The sequence below is a fragment of the Aythya fuligula genome, chromosome 5 (assembly GCF_009819795.1).
Source record: "Aythya fuligula isolate bAytFul2 chromosome 5, bAytFul2.pri, whole genome shotgun sequence".
Taxonomy (NCBI): domain Eukaryota; kingdom Metazoa; phylum Chordata; class Aves; order Anseriformes; family Anatidae; genus Aythya; species Aythya fuligula.
Window position 1 is genome coordinate 40168349 of NC_045563.1, and position 25543 is coordinate 40193891.

The following is a 25543-nucleotide window of genomic DNA, read 5'->3' on the forward strand; positions in this document are numbered from 1 at the left end:
TTAGAGTTTAAATCTGCTTTCATTAAGAAGGGTCATCTGATTATCCTCTATATCAATGTTTGTCTCTCTTAACCTTGCACAATTTTTACTTCGGTTGACAAAATTTTAACCAAACTTGACAGATGTTTTGTAAATACTTAGCCTGGTAAAGTGCCTTGCCTGAGGGAAACCTGACATTTATTCTTGACAAATGTACTAAATAGAAGATGAAACCATTGCAAACCAGCTTCATTATTTTTCTGCCATCAGAACTGCATATTTTTTTGAAAGGTGTAAGTCTATTTGACTGAGCAGTTCTAGGGAGTCATTAAGACAATTTCTAAATCAGATTGTAATCATTTGATTTATGATGCAAGAAACATTTGTATTTTGCATTTGTTTTCATCATTTGAATTAAAACATAAAAGTATGGCTGGTCTTTCCTTTGCACTGGCATGCATCCTTATACCTAAGTTTATTTAAAAGAAAGGGGAAGGGAGAAGGAGAATGGTGTGCCTGCCCCATTACTCTATGTGCTGTTTAAAAAAAACATTAAGACCCTTTTTGTTTACTTAGTTCATTCCCTACAAATACTAGATTTGTTCAGACTTTGTCATCACAGACACCATGAATATTCTTTCAAACACTTTGGGCAATGTTGTCCCATTTTTCTTCTCTATAGCACTATATTAAGCCTTGTTTTAGTCTTACTAACGCTATGTTGAAGGAAATAAGCTAAGTATACATAACCCTTTTAAACACTCCTGTACACACTGGTAAAACAAACCCTTACTTTTAACAGGTGCACAAGAGAGTCAGGACACTGAATTCCAAGTATCTCCTAGCTTTGTTTTTTTAATTCCATGTTTAAAGACAGAACATTGTGTGGGTTTTTTTTTCCTTGCCCATGGGGAAAATGTCTTCTAGAAGACAACAGAAAGAAGCTGAAGGATAATGTTGCCAACAGCATGTCAGAGATGATTACTGCAAAAGAAAAGAAAACCTCCTGTTTTGACATTGGGCAACAGTAGAAGAGATCAGAAAGAAGCTACAAAAAATTGCTTACATATATAACTTAAATCCAAACTGTATAATTGTTAGCCAGTATTCTTTTCTTCTTTGAAAGCACTCTAAAAGGAAGGAAGGAAGGAAGGAAGGAAGGAAGGAAGGAAGGAAGGAAGGAAGGAAGGAAGGAAGGAAGGAAGGAAGGAAGGAAGGAAGGAAGGAAGGAAGGAAGGAAGGAAGGAAGGAAAGAAGGAAAAGAAAAAATCTCTTTGTTTTTTTTTTTTGACTGGATCTTGTCCAGCAGAATGGTATGTCAATATTGTAAATGGAATGAAGATTTGTACTAGGTCTGGCTGTGATGGAGTTAGCTTCCCCTGCAGCGGCCCATACAGTGCTGTGCTTTGCACTTTTAGGTAACACAGCCCTGATATCATGCCAAAGTTTTATCTATTGCTGAGCAATGCTGGCACAGCATCAAGACTCCCTCCAACCCCACCTAGAGCCAGCAGGCTGGAGTTGGGCAAGAGGCAGGGAGGGGACATCACCAGGGCAACTGACGTAAACCAACCAAAGGGGATATTCCTTACCGTATGGTGTCATACTCACCAATAAAAGCTGGGAAAGGGGAAGGAGAGAAGGCATTATGAAGACATCTGTCCTCCCAAACAACCACTACGTGTATAGAGGCCCTGCTTCCCAGGACTTGGCTGAACAATGCTCATTGATGGGAAGTAGAGAACAATTGTTTTTTCTCTCCCTTTCCTTCTTAAACAGCCTTTCCCTGTTTTTCTTTCTTTCCCATCATAATTTCTCCTTGCTCTCCCTTTGAGGAAGTGGTTATGGTGTTTAACTGTCCATCATAGTGAAACATTTGTAGCGTGGCTACAAATGGCTAAACCAAAGGACTTCTGTGGTATATATAAGCTCAAAAGAGATGAAACTGCATTTCTCATGGTTCTAGGTCACTGGCATTGGCCAAGCACTTGTTCACAATTACAAATGTAAGGTAATACATGTTAATAAAAGTCAATCATTAACACAGTGTGCCTTGAAAGACATCCTTGGGCCAAAAGTGGGAAAAAAATGAAGAAGGGGATGCAAAATCCTCTATGAAGTGATTAAATTCTAAAGAGAAATGAAAATTAGGATTTTTTATTCCACATAAGTTTAGCGCATTTCTGAATTTCCAACTCCAGTTTGCCACACAGTTACTGTGAAATTCCCTCAAAAAAAAATTAAAGAGGCTCTCTTCACTTTAATACTTCCCCAAATAACAATAACATTACCTCTTTATTTACAGATATGTTTTCTAATACACAAATAACCAATTCTAAAACCATTCTTAATTGCTGTGCTACAGAAGCTAGGATTAATTAGCCAACATACAAGCAAAAGGACAAATGTGGTACTGAAAGGTTGCATTCAGTATTTTTATAACTGTGCATAACTTCTGCTACATTTATATTATAATTGGCAGTATGGTTACAGATTGCACAAGAAGGTTCTAAGTGATATTAATTTACTTAGATGAAAATAGTCAAATTATTCCATCTTAATATGAGCTGTTTATATCTTGTTTGTGTATTTTGAAGCTTCTATTTTCACATCTCTGCTACTTTTTTACTGGAGCTGGTCAACCTTAACTCCATTTTTTTTCCACTGGGGTGGCTTGTGTCAGGGGCTTGAGCCAGTGCAGGTCTGACACACAGAAACACCAACTATGTCCTGTGGGACAGATGCTACTTCTTGAAATCCTGTAGTAAAAACTTGACCAAGAAGTCTGTGACAGAGGCTGAACCAAACCCTGAGCTTTCCAGATTTCATACAGGCAAATATCAAATATACATCGTGTGGCAGTCAGTTGGGCTGAGAACAGGTTCTGTTCTTTGTTAGACTCCAATTGCTTAAGAATAAAGCAGAGGCAGAATCCTTAATCTACAAAGACATTTGACTTCAAGGAACTTAATGATATATTCCCTACCATCTCCTAATCCATGTATTTTGGATTAATTTCAGGGAACATTTTCATATATTGTTTATAAATAGATAGCTAAATCTTTAGCACCAGGCTTTACAACATTTCACTTATATTCCATAAAAGACATGTAAGGACCTGCCACTAACTCCTGTGAAGATATATTTCTGTGTGACTTTTCAGGAAGCCAGGCAATTAATATAGATATCCTACAACTTCTTCTGTCTTTTCTATCAAATTCATAGAAATACAAGAATTCATGATGAAACAAAAATACAAATTGTAAAAGTGTTAAAAAAAAAAAAAAAAAAAAAAGAGAGAGTATGGAAATACTACTCTGCATTTCTTACTCAACTAGAACAGTTAATGGAGTAAAGAGCAGCTTTCTCTCATTAAGGAAGGTGAGCCTCCAAACTGGACATTTGCATGGCTGTAGCATGTAATCAGTTTATAAAGTTACATCAACCAACTATCTCATTACTGTAAGTTGCAAAACACTTAATTTATTCATACAAAATTGAGTGTTCTATTTTACAATGTGTTAATCCAGAGGGATCAGAAAATGATTCTAATAGTGAAACATTTAAGTATTAAGTACTGTATATTTTATTGATTTACATGACAGGTGAAAATATATCTTAGTTATAAGGCTGTCAGAATAAAAGAACCTCCCACAATTTCAACTTAATATACATTTGAGGGTGAAGATGTAGATATTCGTGAAAAGAAGAACAATTTAACCTTTGAACATCATATTTTTTGAACTTTCAGAAAAAGTCTCACAGACTTTTCTATATATTTATATAAAAACTAGAAAAAGACTTTCATTGAGTAAAATGGACATGTAAATGTCACACTGGAGTCAAGCCCAGACCCACTTTTTTTTGCAGTTGTTTCAGAGAGAGAGAGAGAACAGCAGCTGGAGTGACAATTCACTTCACATTTTTTGTTCCAGGAGAAAATCTGAGCTCAGACATAAAAAAAGGAAGTACAAGAGGTAGAAGCTGGGGCAGGTGACCCAAGTGAAGTATAGAGTTACTGTCTCACCTTACAAGGATGGCATTAGGAAAGCCAAGGCCCACTAGAATTTGAAAGGGATACAAGAGTAACAGGGGTGAAAGGCAGGAAACTCTGGAGTGAGGAAGACTTACTCTCAATGCAGAAGGATCTGGTTGGCAGCACTTAAAAAAACTGACATATGTAAGTCCATGAGTGCTAATGGCCTTAGCTGAAGTCTGTCCTCTGATGGAACCAGATGCAATGGGTGCAACTTAAAATACGGACATTCTATCTGGACATGAGAAAACACTTTTTTTTTTTTTTCAGTGAAGATGGTAAAAAATTGAAATGGGTGTCCCAGAAATGTGGAGTCTCCAGTTGTGGAGATATTGAAAACCGGACTGGACATGGTTATGGTCAACTTGCAGTAGGCAAGAGCCTCTAGGCTCTTGAGCAGGGAAGTATGAGTAGATGATCTCAAGAGGTCCCTTCTGACCTCAACAATTCTCTGATTCTGTGGCAGCTACTTCAACTGAAAATTCCTTAAATCTAGGGACAAATATGAACTTCTGAATCTGTTCAAAAATAATTAGTGTGATTTCATTGCCTTCATTAGGCTCTGGACTACAGTGAGATACACTTAAATATAATGCAATGTGTTTATAGTAACGTAACTCTACTCTCTGTTGCTAGGATCAGGGGAATACTATCCTCATAGTCTTTGAGGCAAAAGGCAAAAAGACAAAGGTCTAATATTAGGTCATTTGTGTATATAAGTTTGCACTGCTTGTGAAGAAGCATCCATGCAGAATGTGAGGCCTGGCAAAAATTTTACTGTTTTCCAAGGTCTTACTTCAATAATCACAAAAATGTGTAAGATTTAAAATGTTTCCTGAGTTGTTAACCTCACTTCAAGCAGGACAAAGTGCTCAACATCTTTCAAGCTTTCTCTTACATCATTTTGCTATGTCCTTCCCTTCTCCCCCAGTTCTGGCATGTGCACCAATTCACTTTACTCAGACAACATAATGCAGTAACAGTGGATAGTCTCACAGTGGAATTAATGAATCAGAAATACACATAGCATGCACAGTTCAATCTCAGGTTTGAATAATTACAATTTAGAAACAAATCAAATGCCTCAGTGAATGATCTAGATACGGGGAAAAAAAAAAAAAAAAAAAGACTGAAATTCATCAGCTAAAGTTGGTGGGTTTTTTTTTTGGTTGGTTGTTTTTTGGTGGTGGTGGTGGTAGTTGTTTTGTTTTGTTTTCTTTTGTTTTGTTTTTGTTTGTTTGTTTGTTTGTTTGTTTTTTCATGCAAGCAGTTCACCCAGCTCTATTAAAGCTGCTGGAGAAATCTCTTAGAAGAAATCCATTAAGCACTTCAAGTGTGTTATTTTAGCTCTGGGCTCAGAGAGTCTTTTTCTGTGTCATTGCACTGGTCCAACTCAGATGAATCAAGCGAATATAGAAATATTGGCAGCTTTCATACTTGCTTTTTGTCCCGAGCCCAGTGGATGAATAGCACTGAATTTCCTTGTTTGCAAGCTTTTCCAAGTGAGCCTAAAGGTTCTTGCTCATCAGGATTGAAATATCTGGCAAATAGTAACAGCTCTAGATTGTAGCTTATAATTAGAATTGCTTGAGCAAGTTCAAAGTTAGTGAGCCAAGCCAGAACATAATCTACTCCCATTTCAAATAAGACCCTTTACATAATGAGAGATTCCACATTTAAAAGTTCATATGCAACAAAATATCACCAAAACACCAGTAAGCTTTGCTAAATATAATTTTATTTTTAAATCATAAGCCCTGGAATCCTGTCACAAAGTATAGTTAATTTGAGGTCATTTGTGAAAGCTTTTCTGGAGAAGTAACCTGAGAATGACTAAGCTGAGAACGACTAAGTTTCACAGACCTCATCATCTAGTACGTCACACAGGAAAATTGGGCTGGGTAGATGAGAAAAAGAATGAGTGTAAAAAGAGGTATCAGAAGATAAAGGTGGATCCACTGAATCTGAAACAAGGAAATCAGAGGGATGACTGCACTCCTAAGCTAAAAATAAAAAAATAAAAGCAAAACAAAACAATCAGATTTGAAAACATTAATTCTGATGAGGGACACGGGCAAAAATGATGCAGGTGCTACTATGATTTGGGAATGTAAGCAGGAATTTGGGAAAAAAAGTAACTTAAAAAAAATATTCAGTTTGTCTTGAAGCATTATTTTTGACTGAAGCTATGAGATGCAAAATTTCCATAGAACAGTAAGGATTAGAATCTTCCCCCATATGGTCATCCAGTTTCAGTTTAGTGCAACTAAATTTAAAGCTAACATGTTTTAACTAATGCATTTTAGCTTTAAAGTTTGTTTCCTGATTTTGTCCCACCAAAAGAAAAAATACGTAAGCACTTACACAATTACATTTCATCTTTGCTACTATATCAAGAGAGATTATTACCAGCTCTGGAGACAAAAAATTTTTCTTATCCCAATAGAGCTAAACACAAATATTGTATAATAGAGATGTAACAATATCTTCATCTGTCTTATGAAGATCAAACATGAAGAAGTATGAAACCCATTCATTTGGAGGTAACAGAAACCTTCCAATGTTTAAAAGCTTACTCTCATTCTTGTCTCATTGCAAATTGGCAAATTCAGAAAAAAAAAAAAAAAAAAAAAAAAGTAGGATTTCTTGCAATATGTTGCTTTTAGCTGAACTTTTTAGAAATTTTAGCTGCACTTTTTTTTTTTTTTTTGCCAAATTTTGTTCTATTTGCTTTACGTCATGATCAATGAGGTATAAATACATGAAAATAGAGAACAGATAATAGATAGAATGAAATTAACATTTCAGGCTTCAAGAATTAGATATTTTCCAATCAGTTTTTGATTTCACAGAATCACAGAATCACAGAATTTCTAGGTTGGAAGAGACCTCAAGATCATTGAGTCCAACCTCTGACCTAGCACTAACAAGTCCTCCACTAAACCATATCGCTAAGCTCTACATCTAAACTGAAACCTTTTCATTTATTGCTATGAAATTTGGTGTTTGATTCTGGAATAAATAAATATACAAAGGTTCATTCAAGGTAGACTGCTTAATCGTGTTATCATGGTCAATAATGCATGTAAATTCCTCATTTGTTTTTTTTGCTTCCTATTCTTCATAAAAGATTTGTGCTAGTCCTAATATGTTTCCCGTGTGCTTGTGCAACTGTGAAAGGAAAAAGATACTCATTTATACTTTTGAAACTGCCTCATAATTGTAATACTTTATATACTTCATGTAATTTGCTAATAAATACACTAACCTCATGTGAACATTTGCTGTTGTAAACAGCAAAAGTATATAATCTGTTCTATTCAGTATTTTTAAATCACAAGAAAAAAAGTTCCAGGAAGCAACACTGCCACCACTAGCAATGGGATTCATGGTAGCTAGAGTGAAATTCATTTATACAGAATATCTGAAGCTATCACAGAGCACAAAGACTTGGAAGCAATTGATTAGTGCTTCTCAGGCACTCAACTCCAGCCTCTCTATTTACTGAGCCATGCTTGTAATCATCTCTAGTTTTCTCAATGAAGATACATGGGACTCTAATGAAGAACTACACCCAGTCTGATGGCATGAATGTTGCTTTATTTACATCAATAATTTTTTAGCAAGCTACAATAAAAGCACTTAGAGGTCTGGATACTCTAGTGTGTTTGTAATACAAGGGTGAAAGGGGGTGCAGAAAGAAAGAGAAAAAGTTCCATTTCTCAACAATGGATACAATGCAGTGATCACTAAAAGTTGAAACTATCACAAAAGTTCACTGGTACATTGAATTGAACCACTGATCTCAAACTACAAAAGATTTTCCACTAATGCCTAATGGGTTAAGCATCATTCATTCAAAAAAAAAAAAAAAAAAAGAAAATAGTGAGACATGAAAGACCCCAAATCACAGAATCACAGAATCACAGAATTTCTAGGTTGGAAGAGACCTCAAGATCATCGAGTCCAACCTCTGACCTAACGCTAGCAGTCCCCACTAAACCATATCCCTAAGCTCTACATCTAAACGTCTTTTGAAGACTTCCAGGGATGGTGACTCCACCACTTCCCTGGGCAGCCTGTTCCAGTGCCTCACAACCCTTTCAGTGAAGAAGTTCTTCCTAACACCTAACCTAAAACTCCCCTGGCTCAACTTAAGCCCATTCCCCCTCGTCCTGTCACCAGGCACGTGGGAGAACAGACCAACCCCCACCTCGCTACAGCCTCCCTTGAGGTACCTATAGAGAGCGATAAGGTCGCCCCTGAGCCTCCTCTTCTCCAGGCTGAACAAGCCCAGCTCCCTCAGCCGCTCCTCGTAGGACTTGTTCTCCAGGCCCCTCACCAGCTTCGTAGCCCTTCTCTGCACCCGCTCAAGCACCTCGATGTCCTTCTTGTAGCGAGGGGCCCAAAACTGAACACAGTACTCGAGGTGCGGCCTCACCAGAGCTGAGTACAGGGGGACGATCACCTCCCTAGGCCTGGTGGTCACACTGTTTCTGATACAAGCCAGGATGCCGTTGGCCTTCTTGGCCACCTGAGCACACTGCTGGCTCATATTCAGCCGACTATCCACCATCACTCCCAGGTCCTTCTCTGCCTGGCAGCTCTCCAACCATTCCTCTCCCAGCCTGTAGCTCTGCTTGGGGTTATTGCGCCCCAGGTGCAGGACCCGGCACTTGGCCTTGTTGAACTTCATGCAGTTGACCTCAGCCCATCGGTGCAGCCTATCCAGATCCTCCTGCAGAGCTTTCCTACCCTCAAGCAGATCGACACACACACCTAACTTGGTGTCATCTGCGAACTTACTGAGGGTGCACTCGATGCCCTCGTCCAGATCATCGATGAAGATATTAAAGAGGACCGGCCCCAGCACCGAGCCCTGGGGGACGCCACTAGTGACTGGCCTCCAACTGGACTTGGCTCCATTCACCACGACTCTTTGGGCCTGGCTATCCAGCCAGTTTCTAACCCAACGAAGCGTGCGCCAGTCCAAGCCAAGAGCAGCCAGTTTCTTGAGGAGAATGCTGTGGGAGACGGTGTCAAAAGCCTTGCTGAAGTCAAGGTAGACCACATCCACAGCCTTTCCCTCATCCACCTAGCGCGTCACTTTGTCATAGAAGGAGATCAGGTTCGTCAAGCAGGACCTGCCTTTCATAAACCCATGCTGACTGGGCCTGATCACCTGCTTGCCCTGCAAGTGCTGCGTGATGACTCTCAGGAGGATCTGCTCCATGAGCTTCCCTGGCACTGAGGTCAAACTGACAGGCCTGTAGTTTCCCGGGTCAGTCCTCCAGCCCTTCTTGTAGATGGGCGTCACATTTGCTAGCCGCCAGTCAACTGGGACCTCCCCCGATAGCCAGGACTGCTGATAAATCCATACCTGAAAGGGAATAAAAGCCATGGGAATGAGTTTTTGAACCCCATACATCTCTTCTAAAAATGTTGCATATGCCTAAAACAGAATTAAGAAAAAGTTTATTGTGAAAACTCACTATGATAATTGCAGCACTTCAAACAGGCACCTTGGTAGAAATGTAGAGATCAAGACATGAACACAGCTGAAAAGCTGGAGATCTTTTCAGATATAAAAGGGGTTTATTTATTTATTTATTTATTTATTTATTATTTTTTTGGTGATAATAGTCTCATGGGGGAACAATGAAGCGAAATCTCATGTTGTTTTTGGCCAAGTAGGCTAGAAATTTTCTGGACAGCTTATACTTTTGGATAAAGAATAAAGAAAACAACTCCCAGTCACTCAGATTGCAACTGCCTATTTGTGGATGTTGTCTCCTCTGATCTATTCTCAAGTGCCTAAAGAAGAAATATTCAGTTCCTCCTCCTGAATAGAGTTGCACTTGATGTTAGCTGTATAATACTTGAGATTCCTAAATTTTATTTGTCTGCAAATTCATGCACATCTTTCTGCCATTCCAGATAATATTTAAGTACAGTAAGACTTCCACTGGGTTGAAAGCTTTTATTTTAGTTGAGCTATAAAATGAATCTCTAGGTCATTGGGACTTATTCTTTTCATTTTTTATTGGAAAATGTCTGCCCATAATAATGTCTGAATGGCAAGAATTTGCATGTCCCACGCAAAGATGTTCAGGAGTGAATATAGTTAGAATGGAATTAATAAATACAATAACATTTTGGCAGTTGTCCAAGTATAGTATGTAATGCTTTCTATTGTTGGTGGCATGCACAATGAAATGCTGGAAACAAAATTTAATATACACAGAGAGGGAAGCTACTTGCAGTTACATATCTCCTATAATATAATACATTAGGTAACACGAGCTTTTTAAACCCCCTAAATTAAGTCTTTAAAAGACTGCTGTGTTTCTTAACATGGTGTAATAGTAAACTAATACTAATACTTATCACATCATGCAATGATCTCAAAATGCTTTACAAAAGAAAAGAAGTAACACTGTCCCCATGCTACATGGAGAAACCGAGGTATGATAAAATATGCTAATACCCATGGCAAGAAATAGGTCTGTAATACAAGAACATAACCTATGCCTCTTAACTTTTATCCCCATCTTCTTCTTGCTTAGTAGCATTGCCTCTGAACATTTTTCTAAGCAATCTATGATTTTAAATACATTATTTGCCACTCACTATAAGTATTTGAAAAACACTGATCACTGTCCAGACACTTGCTATTTGCAGTCTCTGTCCTAATCCCCATGTAATCCTTTCAACCATGACTTCCTCATCCAAAGTATCATATTCACAAGCTACTGAAAATATTATAGAAACATAGACCTGTAAAAGACACCATACTGTGAATCTGCTATTGCCATGAAATCATGGAACTTTTCACATGAAACAAAAGCTCATGATGATTCCTACAGTTAGTAAAGTGCTTTCTCGTTGACAGCGTTGAATGAGAAGGACAACTGAGGTGGCCCAAAGCATAGAGGGATAATTTATATATGAGCAGTGCAGAAACTCTTATAAAACAATCACAGTGATTAGCTTTTTCAAAAAAAAAAAAAATCTAATCACCAAATTATGCAGAGGTATGCTTTGTTAACACCTCTGCATAAGGGGATGCATTTAAAAATTCATCTGGAAAAGATTTTCTTCTTCCTCAGAAACTTCAATCTATCTTTCCTGGAAAGCTCAGGTAAATAATATCACTCCTGCACTAATGATTCCATAGAGACAAGAGAAAGAGTAATTTCACTGTCTGATGACTAAAAGAAAATCCTCTTGGCTTGTGGTCATGTGGATTTTTAATTCTGCAGATACACAATATCCACATATTAGCTTATAACTGAAGTAGATCAATTCCCTTCTGATTCAGAAATGAAATATCTCTGCACAATTACATAGAGTTTTAACACCACTTAGAATATTGCTTCTTATTAGGAAAGTAAGTATAGCACCATTTACTCACTTTTTAATAACATTCATGGCCAGAGGAATGGCTACAGCTGCCATTTCAAATCATAAAGAAGTCAAGGGTGTTTTCAAAATTGGAGATAATGAAAGATCTGTTTTCTTTCTTTCTTTTATTTTTGTTTCTTGGTAGCTATTCCCAAGTAATCTTTAAACATTCATATTAGAACTAGAATATGTCATATTTAAAGTAACAAATACCATTTCATCTGTTTTTGTTGTTGTTTTTTTTTTTTTATGAATGTTTGCATTTAAATGGTTTAATCAGTAAATATCACTTTGTATGTAATGTAGAAGTTATATCAGAACTTGCATATCAGATATTTTGATGATAGTTTATATTTGTGACAGAATTAAGCAACTTCAATAATTTTATAGCTAATACCCTAGTTATCTCTTCCAAATTTCAGTACAAATAAAAGTATAGCCACCAACCAGGTAATCATACCACCATGCAAATTACTTCATAATGTCATATGGAAAGAGCTCTTTATCAGAGTTTTCAAGTGAAGTGCCAGGACAGCAAACTCCACAGAGGGATTCTAGGGATGTGTCACTAAATGCTTGTCCTCTCTACAATGCATCTAGTCTTGGCCACTGCTGCATAAGGATATGAAGATCTGCAGACCTTTGGTATGTCCTGGTACCACTGTCCTTATTAGAGAACATTATAAGACAGTGAGCAAATAGTTAAATTACGTCAGTGTTGGTCTCTTTGTTGATGATACCAAGAACTGAACAGACGAGAACTGAACTGCTAAAAGTTTGTTCTCTCTATATATGGCTTGAAACATACTGGGAGGAGAGGTAGCTAACATATGCTCTACCATTATCAACACTTTTCTTGTCCTGTGAAAAAATCAAGCTTTCAAACTGTCATTTTACAAGAACATCAAATACATGCACTTTCACACTGAAGAGGGAAATTTCAGCAGAAGTATTTGAGATTAATTCTTTCTTTTGTGATACTGCTTGCATACATGTACAGTAGCTATAGCTTCATAATGTTATAAACAACTGGCATAATGTAAAGTAATAAACATTCCTAAAACAGAAGCATTGATCATCTTTCAAATCACCACATTAAAAAAGGAAGAAAAAAAAAAAAAAAAGACAGGCTGGCAATGCACCCAAAGTCAATGATGTGCGTTGTGTCTTATTATCAAAAAAAAAAAATAAAGAAAGAAAGAAAGAAAAAAAAAATCAGAAAGAGTGGCTCTTCACCAGCCCTGCATCTGCAAATGCAAAGACAAATAGCTCCAACAACTCTAATATCCACGGTTTTCACCCTCAAGTCTCAAAAAAGTTGGTTCCTACTCAAGAAAGACCTAGGGTTGGAACTGCATAAGTGTTCTCAGCTGGAGTACAGGTCCAGCAGCAATGTTGAAAGGAACATATGCAGAATCCTCTGTCATTACTCCAGGAAATGACAAGGTTTTGGCATCATAATTTAACATTGCAATGTGGTCTCAATCATTTTATATAACATTGTTTTACCATTGTCTTGACATAGTAAAGTGGTCTCCATAGACTTACATTGGCATAATTTTGCCATCGTCTTGACACTGTAATATGGTCTCTATAGACTTGAATTGAATTTTTGTCATTGCCTTGAAATTGTAATGTCCTCTTCCCAGCCTTGTCTTCACATGCACATCTTCACCATGTGCTTGTATTATCTTCATTCTGAAACCACTGGGCACTTTTATTTCCTTTTCAATATTGATACTGTTTGAAATCTAACACTTGCATGTAATCAGTGACTATTTTAAACATACTGCATATCACTGTTTTACATGATTTGAAAGAATTCCTCAAATAAGAAGTTATTCAAAGAAAATCCAAGCACAGGTAAAATGCTAGTGGTACATGCAGATATGCTAGGTATATGTTTCACTTATGTTCATTACTTGGTTTTAAGAACATCATAGGTTAGTCCAAATCATAATGGTTTTGATTCTGTATTCTCTACTGTGTAGGACTACTTGGAAGACATGATAAAATAGCATAAATCAATTAACCTAAGTACACTGAAGGAAAACACAGTGAAACAGACTCTTTACAGATCAAAATCACTTCAATCCTCTGTTTAGTACAATGAGTCACCAAGAATTTTCTCTCCTGTCTTTGATAAACCTGTTCAGGTCACTTTCTATCTGGCGACTGCTACTACTGGTCCCTCTTTTTGATTAAAAATTACTAAACATAAACAATAAACATAAACAATTCATCTTTATTTCCTCTACAAATAAGCCATCCCTTCATGAGGATAACAACATTACACATGTAAATGCTTGCTGATTTTTTTCCTCATTTCAAAAAATGATTGCAGTTTTGTTTCTTATACTATCAAACATATAGCAAAATGTTACTTGAAAGAATAACAAGGACTTAACATTGTAGAACAGTCAGTGATGCTGACTACCAAATTAGGAAATTCTTGCTTTATTTGGCAGACATAAAATAGGATATCTAAAGGAAATGAGCATTTTTCTTACACTGCTTCTAGAACATAGGGCAAACTGGGCAATAAGGGCAATTCTTCATATATTGGGCAACTTAGAGCAACTTGTTTGTAATCAGTAACTTGCCTGTTAGTCAATGTACCAGCATGCACCTCTTCCTCCACTGTCTTCCTCACTAAAACCTGTCCTTAGAGAAAGGTACGGAACCTGTCACAGGACTTCAGCTGAAACAAGCACCTTTAACATTATAAAGTATAACATTTTTAAGAAAATTAATCTCAGGATATTTATACAACACTTTCCTTCAAAGTGCTTCACAGATGCAGATGAAATTCCTCTTGGTTTGGTAGAAACAAATTACAGGCATAGAAGAAGCATGAAATTTGTTTCACTGATTTGTGAAATGATTAATGCCAGAAACAGAATATACCTGAAAATTTGGCATACTGAAATAACAGAATATTGAAATTCACAAGTTGATAGTGTATCTTAAATAGAAATAAAAAGTAATAAGGTAGCACTCCTGTGATACCAAGGGTAAGTATCAGACACCTTCATACATGCTTGTGGTCATCCAGCCATGCTTGGGTGCCCTGCCTGTCCTACACATTCCAGAAGGGTGCAGGCTTCCTGTAGGTCCTATGTGACATCTGTCAGCTCTTGCAGATGCCATGTAATATCCCAGGACACTTCAGCTGGTGGTAGACACTTGTATTTCTGCATCTGCAACACATCCTGAAATCTAAATTAAATTTAGAACTTATTTGGGCTTTCACTGACTCATGCCAGTGAAGTGAAAACAGCAGGAGTAATGTTAAGGGGCTTTTGATAACACGTAAATGCTGCTTATGGCAGGCACGGTTTATGCAATTTTCCCTACTAAGGATGGCACAAGATTATTTTTTTTTTTTTCAAGAGAACTTAAGAATAGAGGTTAATGAAAGAAAATAGTTGAAGATGATAAAAGAAAATGCATGTCAGAATTTACAGAAAAAGCTATAAAGACAACTTTAATAATAATTTTTATGTTCTTTTAAAAACCTCAATGGTATAGCAATAATCTGACCTAAAAAATGTTCTCTCTCAGAATTTAACATTCACTTCCCTTTGTATCAAAAAAGTATTTGTCATAATGAGATGCAAAATAACTGAATGCTGTGTAACACAACATGACACAATACAGTTAACAGAATACATTTAAAGAAAAACACTCTTATTCTAAAATCAGATAGCCATCACCATTCCATAGAACAGGTATCTAATTATAAGTATGTGTGTGGCCTCACGCAGAGCAGACAATGAGATATCTTGGCTACTTGCAAACCAGCAAGTAGCTGTGGTTCACTGAGTATCCAGATTATTTGAGTGCAGCTTGTCACATCTCTAGATATTTCTTTACTGAGTTCTTTTTACATTTACTGAGCTCCATGTTCACTGTTTTGTAAAGATTATATTTGTTCAATTCTAGTCTAATATTGTTGATTTTTTTCCATGCAAAATTAACTAGCTTTGGGGAAAAAATATATATAAATTTAGCTTTGCAAAGATTTTCTATGGACAAATTAGACCAATAGCAGTAAATTTACGGTGTTGAATTGATACATCATAACAAGAAGGATGACCGGAATTATCCACTTAGTTCAAGTAGTGGCAAAATAGGACACCAGAGAGAAATTTATGGTAGTTTCTACAATACCTATTATCCTATTTAGGCCCTGATCCTATAATTGGGTTTGCCCAAGTGGATCTGATTGCAGGACAAGGGCTATATATCGTTGGCTCTTCAGGGTACATGCAATCCAGATTTTTTTTTCCTATTTGGGATTTTTTTTATTTTTTTATTTTTTTCATGAGGTGAGGCCTAGAACAAAGTAGATGCTACTAGTACAATAGATAAAATAATGAAATAAGTCAATAAAAAGATTTTTCACTTTTCACTATCAGTCCATCAGCTTGGACTACAAAAATATGAAGGATACATACTGTATCCAAAGATTTTGGAACTCTATTCCTGTCCATGATAGAATAGAGAGTGATTCTTGTCTTCTTAATAATAATCTCAGTTTAATATTGATTTATCAAAGCATCTCTCTGAAATTTAAACAGGGGCAGGCCAGAATCTCTGACTGTAAATAGTAGTATTTAATATCTCACACTTCTATAAGACTTTTCAACCAAGGATGTTAAACTGCTTTACAAATATTAATTAAGGCTTAATTAAGCAATTAATCAGCTGTGTCATATTACTTTATAATTATGATTTATATTGCTCCCAGTGTGTGGTAGGCAATTTACAGTTATATGAATGAATCTTGTCCTGAAACATAGAAATTTAGATAATCTGGTTTCTCCTTGTTAATCATGACCCACAGATATCAAATATTTCTCTCTTGTCTTCATCTTCTAACTCAATACTATCACCATAAATACTGTCATCATAAATCAAGAGCAGATGTCTAGCTACTTTGGTGTGGGACAAGGTCCTATCCATGTAGATTTTTGTGAAGGGTTTGTTTCAACAAGGAGGCTGGAAGGCACAGGTGCTTTCAGTATTTCATCTTTCCCGCTCTCCTAGTTTATATCTTGTACTGAGGTCTGAAGCTAGAGTGGGTCACAGTGCCTGTGGCTATGCAATCCAGGCTTTTGCAGCTTTTCTGAGATCTCTTTGTTCCATGAAACCTTGAGAAATGCAGGCCAGGGAATGCTGTACAGCACAAGTGCAAATGGTTCCAAAAATGGTTCCAAGGCAAATAGGTCAGTCATGCTGCAGTGTGACTGGCTCTGCCCAGACATCTCTACTACTCAGCAGTGTAAACTACCTCTCTCTGCTACTAACCTAATGTAACAGAACTGTAGGAATAGCAACATTTTTCTAATCAATGTTACATAAGAAATACCCATCCACATCCTCCCTCTTTAGAAACCACAAAGAAATAATGCTGGCTTTATTTTCGTAAGCTGGTGAGTCCATAACACAAAGTTAGCAAAAAACACTGTTGTGTTTTGTTTTTCTCCAATCTGCCTAAGCTAAAAAAGACTCAGACTCACTGCTCATTGTCATAGAAATGCCTAGTTCACAGTGCACATGTCCAGAGGCGTAACGCATTAGGTTGAGGCCACACTGACAACATGGCAGCTGTGCTTCTGTGAGAGCATGAAATGTGCTTCCCACTAGTGGAGGTTTATTTATCGTTATTTGTTTGCATTGGACCACATGCAACTGTTCTCCAGTTACTACTGATGAAACATGTCTTCTGATTGCTATAATGACTGGTTTAAAGAAGGAACTTAATTGGGTCCAGGTAGAAGGGTTTGCTACCTCATTTGGCTTAACTATCTGCAATCATTAGCCTACTTTGTGCTTTTGCTAGGTAGTCACTGCCAGTATATTGTGAAAATAGAATCTATTTATGATTGTGAAGCTTTCTGCTATTACCATTGGGTTGAAGATCACCTGAGCGAAATAAAAGACTAATTCTTCTAATCAGTATGTATCTTTAAAACTTAAAATAAAAAAAAAATAAATAAAAAAAAATAAAAAATTTAAAAAAAGGTATTTTAAGAAAAGTTAGGCTCTAATTTATTCCAAAAATTATACACTGAATATAAACTTTTCCACAAAGTTCTTCGAAGTGAATTCCCTGAATATTTACAGTTCTTGATGATTGCACTGGAGGGGGGGTGGAGAGGGAAGAGTATGAACACCTGAAGAAACAAACTGACTGGTATTAATGGATTTGAACATAGTTCTGAGGAAACAGAAACAGAAGCACCTTGACTATAGATCAAATGAGGTAAAAATAGCAAAGCTTGTTACAAAAGTTAACTTGTATTCTATTTTAAAGCTAAAAAATCCTGCAGATATTGGACTCTACCTGATGGATGATAAGCATGAGCTAGGTTATTACATATGATATCTTTACATACTTCCCTAGGGACTCTGCTTGCTCCTCTTTTATAAACGGTAGAACACTGCAGGGATCAAGACATGAAACAGAAGAATTAAAACAATGCACTGGAAATTCCTTGGTGTGCAACTTACAGAGAAAATTATTAGCTGCATTAATAGAAAATGAATATGTCCAAGATTTCTAAGAAACTTTACATGTATATAGTTTTATTTGTAGTATGTTATTTTTACTTTTACTCCAATGAGATAATAATTACTGCTAAATTATTCCTTAATAGTTACCAGGATATTAGGATGAGCTTTGAAAAGCTAAAAGGACAAAAGTGTATCCTGACTGTCAGGAAACAGAGAAGATTCTCTAGCAGGTTACCATAACTGCTTTGATAAAATGAGGTTATATTTTTTCATGTCTGTATGCAGGCTGTTAGTATTCATGGCTATACAATTTGGCAACTTAGCCTGCAAACAGAAAAGATACAATTAAACTGTAAAATAAGACTTTATTAATTCTTGCAGATATATCTGCGAAGCATTCCTTCATGTCAGTTATAATTGCAGAAAATCAGGTCACAAATAAGCTTTTATTTTCCTTTAAATATTTCAAAAATTCTAAATTATGGCAAAGTAAAATGGACATGTGCTTGTACAAAAGCTAGCCTAATACAAACAATCAAATATGAAGCCAAATATCCAAAATATTTTTGCCTATTTCTAAAAAAAGGCAATTGTCACCATTATAAGACTTATCAGTCATAGATATACAAAAGCAAAACATTTTAAATATTCAGTATTCATGCCAAATATATGCTTCAAGACATATTTCATTTGAAATTTTTGTTTCATTCCAGTTTTGAAGGTTTCAGCAAAGTTGTAGCACAAAATATCATCTTTACTGTAATATTCTTATTTATTACTGTAACTGCTCTTTATCTTCTTACACTGTAGTAGCCACTGTACATCAGCAGCTTTTCTGGCACTGCATTGTCTAGAACTGCTAAGGAAGATGTCTGTTCACTAAGAAATTGTCTGGCACATTATTTTGATATGCTCTATAAGTTAGCAGATCAATAGTTAAAAAATAAAAATAAAATAAAATAAATCTTTGCACTCTGATATTGTATGTCCTCTGTTGTTTCAACCATTAACATTTGTGAGCTGCCTTCAGTAATTTCTTTAATGAGATTGTTGTGGTTTTCTTTTGGAAATGTAACTGTCAGGCATTTTACATTTGTCCCTACTAATAATTCCCCAGGCCTTTATTAAAGAGATTTACAGATTTCTTATATCCACAGTCCTGCATCACTCAGATACACAGTTCTAATAAAATGATAAATTAGATTTTATTCTTTGCCTTAGCCGTACAAATGAACAAATTAAAAAAATGTTTACTGAGCAATCTGGCAGAAGCTAACAAATTAAACATTACTCTTCTTCAAATCTTTTGGATGTAGAGACAATATAGATACAGATGAAGCAGTGTACAATGCTACTTTTAAGAACCATTTTAAAAGTCAGATTGAAAACTCCATCACAGAAAAAGGAAACACTGACTGCGAACATCGTTTTTATCCAAGACATGGATGCTAATCTTATCCAAGATGGATGTTAATACAGTATTTTCCTTGCAGCTGTTTTAGTGGGAGATTATTGTTGTTGTTGTTTTTATTTTATTTCTTTAAGAATCTGTGCTAAATTGTTTAAGGTTATTTTGCACAGCACTTGGTTTCAGTTCATTTTAACACAAACAGTCAAGATAATGAGCTGAAGATCAGTAATATTAAAATACTATAAGAGATCTAAAACTAAACCATAAAATAATCAAGTGAAATGTTAAGCCACTTCAGAGTATTCTAGAGAATAGTAAATATGGAGACCTGGGTGCTTTTAACTCTCTGTGCCTTCCTTTCTACCTGAGTCCTTTCCACTTTCTCTCCATAATGCCATGTTGGAGTGCATCCTGCTTAGCCTCCAATCAACATTTTAAGCACTGGGATCATGTTTGATATTGTCAGATGGCCTGGAAAATTAAAAACCCAATTAAAGGCTCAGCACGCGGGTCAGCTCTTCTGCATATCAAAAGGCCTCCTCTGGCTATTCTGCTCAAATTGTATCTGTTAACAGCTCACTTTGCAGAGAGTGAAATAGCGCAGCGTTTATGAGTAATAAGTACCTTCCAGCTGATACATTTCAAACACAAACCACTTTCATGGCCCCGGCAAAAAGTACAAGTCATAATCAAATTGTCAATTTTTTCCTGCGAGATGCATAGATCCATTGTAACTGTGATTGTTAAAGAAGGAAATGCATTTTATTCACACGTTGAAAAAAAAAAAAAAAAAAAAAAAAAAAAAAAAAAAAGATGCACATTTTCCCTACAATTAAAGATTTTTTGTCACTTTTTTACATTGCCTTTCCTTTACATTTCTAAATAGTTACTATAATTGATTTTCGGGTTGCATTCATATTTTTTTTTATTTTTTTTTTAATTTTTTTTGTAGGAGAATCATTTATAGTTTTTATGTAGTGGAAGAAATGGTTGAAGTGAATAGCATTTTTGTTTAGCTGGGGTATTAATGTTCACCCAAATGTTTATAATGTGAATGTGCAAAGCACTAAAAGCTTTCGAGCTAAATGCAAATTAGTAGAGCACTCAAATGACATTTTTAGAAGGAGTTTTCATCTGTCAATGTGGCATAATATTAAGTCAAACCAAAGTCACTACTTCAGCTACTGGCCATTTGAAAAAAAAAAAATCATAAGATACTAGGGTTGACAGAAAAGAAAACAAACTATATAAATATTTTTCAACATATTATATTAACCAGCAGCTGCTACAGGATTTCACAAGAAGTTAGCATATAATGTCTCCCTTTAGAATATATTTTGAGTGTATGCAATGTCAAAAATCTAAATCCCTGGGTTTTGCATAATGCATTAAGGTCCACATCTGAGACTAGAAAGATTTTTCAAAGCAATGTCATGTGATGAAATAACACATGCTTCACTCAGGAAAAAATCAAGGAATATGATGAGTTAGGAAAAAATGCAAACAGATTAATATTCTGAAGTATTAATCCAAGTAATATAAATTCATTAATCACCACTGCTATAACTGGGATTTACAAAAAAAAAATCATTTCCTTACAGCAAACACTTAGACTTCATGTGTTTTTGTTTTTGTTTTTCTTTTTATTTTTAAACAAAAGGCCAACTGATAATCATAAGAAACTGTCAAGTGACTTTATAGATTACAAGCTCACAAAAGCATAAAATCTGACACTTAAGGTTGAAAGTCCATCTTTTGCCCACCCTCAGAGAGAGTAGGTATTGCTCCACAGGGGACGTATGGGCTTGCCCAGTGTTTCAGATGCTTCCAGTACCTCAGCAGCATGGAAAGTGATATTACTGGAGTTTGTTCACACATCCCCAGTTTCAGTGCTAGTATAGGCTTAGGTGACCCTTTTGGAAGCAATTAGGTACAACTTGTGTTTATGAGTCAAACTCTCTTTGCAGCAGAGCTAAAAAATAATTTAAAAAAAAAAAAAAAATGACGGAAAACAACAAAATGGGAATAAAAGTTTCAGCAGTCGGTCCTGCAGATTTTATTAACCTGTTCAGCTCATGCAGTTTGCACTGCTTCATTTTACCCTCGGGATATATTGTCCGGCTTAGCAATATAGCATGTATTTCTGGGGATGTGTCCTCAGCAGATCCCAACATGGCTGCTCCAGGTCGTTGTGGGAGAGGCGAGCCCCGCAGCTGCGGAGACACTAGTGGGCGCCATCATAATGACTTTATATCTGCAACAACTTATTCATATTAAAGAACAACATATTGCATATTAATAGACAATTTAAAATAATTACATGCTTTAATATTTTCTAAAGAACAGTTACGTGTCTTTTGAAAGTTTCATACTTCTTATAGAAAAGAAAGCAAGTGCTTTTTCAGAGAAACAATGTATAATAATATGTCAGTAAAGATTGAGCAATTTTGAGTAGTGATGGGTGAAAAGGACATTATGTTCTTTTTTCTTGTCATGGTCGGTATTTTTCTGTCAGTTGGCAAAGGCTGCACTCAGCAAGAAGAAGCTAAAGACCTGCATTGAGAGACGTTAGGGTGACAGCTAACCTGACAGGTCAGAAGATGACTGCAGAATTAGCCTTACTTTAATTCTCACTAAAATTCACAGCTCCTGACGAGGAAATGGGAAAAAGGAAATTTCTTACACATTTTCTTTTCATTTCATGTGCAGATTATACATATTCTGCTTCCATTAACAAGAAGGAGATTGTGCTTTATGCAGCTCTATATTTAAGGGCAAAAGACCAAACAGATGACAAGAGTGACCCTTCTCTTGTCTTATGATCACTGCCAGTTTGACATGACACTAATTAGACTGCCTTAATCTAAACCCAGTTAGTTCTACATGCTTGCAGCAAAACCATTGTAAACCTGAACATAAATTGCCTTGGGCCTTTGTCTTCCTAAGATACATACATACACACGTACACATACTCTCTTTCATAATCCAAGTCCTGGTAGTCTTATATATGAGACTGCTGCATATATTATTCTTAATTTTCAATTTTACAATTACCTTCCATTCTTATTTTATAGTATTATATGGTGTCTGTGCTTGCAGAGTCAGAGGAGCTGTAAGAAGATGGTTTCATAGTTCATAAAAAAAATGCATGCTGCTTGCAATCTGAAACAGCCTGTGGTTGGTAACTGTACATACAGTTTATACTTCCCTTTAATGGTGAAATATGATCGCAAAACTATTAAGTGAAATATACACAAATTAATCACATTTAACAGATAATATTCAAATCAGCAAAAAAAGTCTACATATAAATTAATTTAAAATTTCAACATTCTCACTTGAGTCAAGAAATAGCTAAAAATCACCTGTTTAGAGAATTCAAGGGATAAAAATGTTACTAAAATATAACCATAGGTACTGAGTAAAAAAAACTGATTTGGTACATACAACAGAGTTTAAATGGTGGTGAATAGTGCTACAAGTAAACTCTGAATGTGTCTCATTCAACTTGATCTGTTATAACATAGCTAATGTGTCACAGAAGTACACTTATTTTTAGTTAAAGTAATTTGCAAACAAAACACTTGAAAGGTATAATGTTCCCTTAAAAATGAAAACAAATCTAGTTTATGTTATGTTATTGTGTACTGATAACACAAAACTGATTAACACTCAGTTCTCTAGTGTTATTTGGTTATTTGGCATTATTTGGTTCATTTTGGTGTTGTTGGGATCCCTTTCAAAAAAATAAAATAGCAAGTTTAATAAATGAAGACTTTCAAAATTAGACCTTTACTCTGAAGAAAAATGAACACTAAGGCATAAACCTAGTTACTTACACTAGCTGAAGGGTTGATTTAAACCATTGTCATCCATTGTTTGCTCCAAAAGAGGAGTTAATTTTTATTTATTTATTTATTTATTTATTTAATCTGTGAGTTAACAGATTTGGCTGGAAAAAAACAATGAAAAAATCTCCACTAAAGAGTCAAGAAGTTGGATTAATGAACATTAAAACTTTGTAATTCATGCTGAAACTATATTCTACCAACATTTTCTGTGTAATTTTACTTAAAAAAAAAAAAAAAAAAAAAACAAGCATAATTGGTATATAACATTTCCATGAATGGGACCCTTAGGCTTATTCAGCTGAGCATGTTTAGCTTGCCAAGTTTAAATATTTTCAGAACTGATCCTGGGACTGAGAAGCCTTCATCACAGCACAGCATTTAAAATGATGGATGTGATACATATTTAATACAATAAAATGGCCATTTATATGCTCATACTAGGCACAAGGGAAATCTTCGTAGGAAAGACTTCTAGAATCTTAAGGGGCCTGTTCTCTGATTGCTGTGTATCTACCTAGGTATCTATCTCCCATTACTGCTAATGGGTGCTATAAGCCCAGGTCTTGCATGTGTCAGTGGGACAATACTACACATTTAAGGGTCCACTTCAACAAAATGCTGTCTCTGCCAATGTTGAGCTACTGCAAATTCATCAGCTTTTCCCTGGGCAGTTGAATAGTAGGGAAGAACTGCAGTCCAATGCTATCAAGTCATGGCTTCAGTCAAGCAAGTTTTCACACAGTGTATCCATACCATCCATTCCCAGCCGTACAGAAAATGCAGACAGAGCAGTGATCCCATGGAGCTCCTCAAAGCACTGCCTGAATTTCCTGACTTCAGCTTTGCCCATCTGGACAAAAAGATTTCCAAGCAGCTAGCTTCTCTATTTTGTGGCTAGGCTGTCTTTAAAGACCTCAGTGACATTTAGAGAAAATGAGGAGGAAAGGGGGTGGGAAAAAGTAAACCAAAATTAATGAACTGAAGCTTTCCAAGAAAGCTCATGCAGGAAAATGTAACAAAACTAAGGCAATAATAAAAGCAGTGCTAAAAATAAATAAATAAATAAATACGTACACAATCAGGGATCAGGACAGACAGAAGCAAGGCAAGAGCAGTAAGAACAAACTACATTTTATCTGAACACATCTACAGCATTGACAAGTGTGGTTGGTTTGGTCCATCAAAGTGATGGCCACATGCAACTGCTCAGTTGTTATTCAGTCCTTCCAGTTTACAATTAAACATGCCAATTTGAGCTACTAACAACCCCCCTGAATGTGGACCACAGTACCCCTGGGAAGTAGTCTGCAGGATGTTCTTATGCTGCCTCTCCTCCTTTTTTTTCAGGGACACATTGAAAGCCCATTTTCACAAGCAGAAGTCTCTGCTGAGTTTTGATGGCTTTTGATCAGACACTAGCCCTTCAGCACTGCCGGCCACTGTGGCAAAATTGACCACAGCAGCATTAAATTATTCTGACTCATATTGCTGGCTGTACAACTAAGATCCATAACATCTGAAGACATTTCTAAGATGATTTCATGGCACAGTAGAGAAGGACACCTGAGCCCAACTTCTTTATAGCTACTCATAATATATAGAAATCCATTAAAATTTGACCAACGTGCAAGTTTTTTGCATATCTGATTAAGAGGCTGTGCTATAGAATTGTCTAGTTTAATTGTTAGCATCTTGTATCCTTGCTTAATAGCTGAACTGCTACAGAGAATATTGTAACTTGGAGCTCTTGTTCAACTGCTACTAATAGCACTCATCAGGTATGAAAGACTAAAATTAAAACTAAAACTATTTGCTGCCAGGGAGAATAAATCTCATAAAACCTGTAGTCTATGTGCATTATGTTGAGTCAAAAATGACTCACAGACAAAAAGAAGCTATCGATTTTAGCAAATTAAGAAAACCAGAACATGTATTGAAACTTATTTAAGTACCTTAAATTCTGCATAATAGCATGAGCTGCTAGCTCTGCAAAATTCTGGAAATGCACCCTGCCGTTTGTACTAATTGGTGGGAAATGCAGGCCTGTGTCATAAGACAACTAATTGTCTGATGAAAATAGATTGTTTCTGACATCAGTATGTACCACACCCCTGTATCACGTGAGGAGGGTTTCAAAAAGGTGTTACATACATTGTCATGGTAATTATAATTAGGTTATATATATCCAAGGTAGAGAACCCATACAAGGTTATGGCATAAAAGAGGGTCTTATAAATGAGACTGTAGGGCATTTAACTAAACAATTGCATGCAGAATAAAGAGCTTACATAAAAGTGTGTATTATGCAGATGTTAGAAACCCGTGTCTCTGAGAAGACAC